Below are 3,318 nucleotides of genomic sequence, written 5' to 3' on the forward strand. Positions count from 1 at the left end.
GTGACCGTTCGGCACTCCTAGCGTAGGCCCGAATCGGTCAAAGATCAAGTCTTCTCGTATATCAGTCGTGTAATTCAAGTTTCTGAACCTAACGTGATGGCCAGGGGCGTAGCTCTCGATCTATTCCAGATGGCCAAGCGAATTGGTCCGTAGTGCGAAGAGCCGAACACGAAGATCTGTCTGGGGAGAGAAGTCTCACCCTGGACCGCGTCATTGTTGATGATTAAAGGAGCCATCAAGCCTTGCAGTGACGACACAGAGGAATTCTCAATGAAAGCACCAATGTCGGTGTCAAAACCGGCGGATCTTGGGTAGGGGGTCCCGAACTATGCGTCTAAGGCTAATGGTAACAGGAGGCAGGGGACACAATGTAATACCCAGGTTCGGGCCCTCTCGATGGAGGTAATACCCTACTTCCTGCTTGATTGATCTTGATGATATGAGTATTACAAGAGTTGATCTACCACGAGATCATAGAGGCTAAACCCTAGGAGCTACCCTATGGTTATGATCATTCTCGTCCTATGGACTAAACCCTCCGGTTTATATAGATACCGGAGGAGGCTAGGGTTACATAGAGTCGGTTACAGAGAAGGAGATCTAATATCCGAATCGGCGAGCTTGCCTTCCACGCAAAGGAGAGTCCCATCCGGACACGGGACGAAGTCTTCAATCTTGTATCTTTATAGTCCAACAGTCTGGCCAAAGTACATAGTCCGGCTGTCCGGATACCCCCTAATCCAGGACTCCCTCAGGGGGCGCTCTATTACCTTGTGGGCCACACGTGGCTCCGTCTGACCTAATTCCACCTATATAAATTCTCTAATATCGGGAAACCCCCAGAGAGCCACCTGAAACCCTTTTTCCGCCGCCGTAGGCTTCTTTCTTCCGCGATCCCATCTAGAGGCCTTTTCTGGTACTATGCCAGAGGGGGAGTCGATCACGGAGGGCTTCTACATCATCCTTGCTACCTTTCGATGATGCGCGAGTAGTTTACCACAGACCTATGAGTCCATGGATAGTAGCTAGGTGGCTTCTTCTCTTCTCTTTGATCTTCAATACAATGTTCTCCTCAATCTTCTTGGAGTTCTATCCGATGTAATATTTTTTGCGGGGTGTTTGTTGGGATCCGATGAATTGTGGGTTTATGATCAGATTATTCACTCAAAGTAATTGAGTCTTTTCTGAACTTTATTATGCATGATTATGATAGCTTTGTATTTCTCTTCAGTCTATCCGTTTGGTTTGGCCAACTAGATTGATTTATCTTCAGTGGGAGAGGTGCTTTGCAATGGGGTTCAATCTTGCGGTGTCATCACCTCGTGACAGAAGGGGTAGTGAGGCACGTATTGTATTGTTGCTACTAAGGATAAAAGGATGGGGTTTATTCACATTGCTTGAGTTTACTTTGTCTATAGCATGTCATCTTGCTTAAATCGTTACTTTGTTTGTCATGAACTTAATACCATTGATGCATGCTGGATAGCGGTCGATTGGCGGAGTAATAGTAGTAGATGCAGGCAGGAGTTGGTCTACTTGTCACGGACGTGATGCCTATATGTGTGATCATTGCCATGAATAACGTCACAACTATGCACTTTTCTACCAATTGCCCAACAGTAATTTGTTTACCCACCGTATGCTATGTGTTCGAGAGAGAAGCCTCTGGTGAAAATTATTGCCCCCGGGTCTACTTTTACCATATCATACAAACTAAAAATACTTTGCTGCAATTTATATTACTTTTATTTTATTTCGCAATTATCTATCTATCTATACAAGATTTAATCAGCAACGAGTTGAAGGGGATTGACAACCCTCTTGCCCATGTTGGGTGCAAGTATTTTCTTTGTGTGTGCAGGTGCTACTGACGAGAGATTGCTTGGTTCTCCTATTGGTTCGATAACCTTGGTTATCACTGAGGGAAATACTTATCTCTACTGTATTGCATCTCCTCTCTTCTTCAGGAGAAATCCCAATGCAGTTTACAAGTAGCAGGAAGAGTTTCTCACGCCGTTGCCAGGGAGACATCATCAAATTCTTGCCAGGTTCCTGCATACAAACTATCATCTACTTGCTCTACTTTTTGTTTGCCTAGTTATGCTATCCTTATCATTGACACACCAAAACAGGAAGTGAAAAAACAAAAGTGAAGATATATTGATCCTCATCCGCCTACTAATCTTTTCAAACTTGCTGCATATTGTAAACCAATAGCTAACAATTAAATAGTGATAAAAGAGAATGCTATTGGGATACTTTTATTGAATGAAAAGCATAATTGCAGTTTTGTTAGTATAAATTCTATGGATGTCAATTATGCTAATGATCGTGATTGGGGTGATGATCATGATGTTTATTATCATCTTGAAAATTCTCAATCTTGTAATGGATCTATTATTGATGATAAAATTTGTAATACTATTAAAAGTGGGTTTGGAAGAGTGTCAACTTTAGGTAATAATAACCGCACATATTGGAGAGTGTTCATTCTTATGAAATTTTTCATAAAAGTGGGCTTGGAGAGGTTATGACTTTAGTTGATGTTAATCCCACTATTTTGGAAGAGTATAATAACTTTATGTATGTGGATCATAGAAAGAATGTTTTATATGATAGAGGTATTGTTAAATTTGAATATGATCCTACATTTAATAATTTTGTGAGAGGTAATTATGGTTATAAAAATCTTCATGTCACTAAAATACCTCTCTTTACATTGAAATAATTAATGCTTCATTCTTCCTATTTGCATATGCTAGATATTGCTTATCTTGAAAATTTGTTTTCCTATAAAATGCCTATGCAAGGAAGAGGGTTAGACTTAATTGTGGTTTTTGCATGTTGTATGATGCTGTCTTTGCATATCAGTTCTTATTTATGCTAGCATCATTTAGACACTCGAGCCTATCTTAATGGATATAAAGAATGAGCTTGTTGGGAGACAACCCAGTATTTATCTTTATGATTTGTTTTGGTGTGTTGACATAATTATTGCTACTATTATGATTTTGTTTTTATGTTTTAATTAGTATTTGTGTCTGTTTGACACGAGAAAAAAAATCTAATTATCACACTCCGTGAGAAGGGAAGAGAACGAGTCCGATTTCTCTCATGCGTCAGGGAAAAGGATGTGGGCCTGCGAGTGTACCATCGTACACAATGAAACCAAAGAGATGGGAACAATATTTTATTAATATCAAGTATAACAAATACAATTGTTGATATGCGCTCCGTGGCCTACTAGCGCGGCCAGCCTGACTGTGGTGATGTGCGGTCTCCTGGTTCCCGGGGCCTCGGAAGGCTCTCGGTTAATTA

The sequence above is a fragment of the Triticum aestivum genome, chromosome 2B (assembly GCF_018294505.1).
Source record: "Triticum aestivum cultivar Chinese Spring chromosome 2B, IWGSC CS RefSeq v2.1, whole genome shotgun sequence".
NCBI classification, from domain to species: domain Eukaryota; kingdom Viridiplantae; phylum Streptophyta; class Magnoliopsida; order Poales; family Poaceae; genus Triticum; species Triticum aestivum.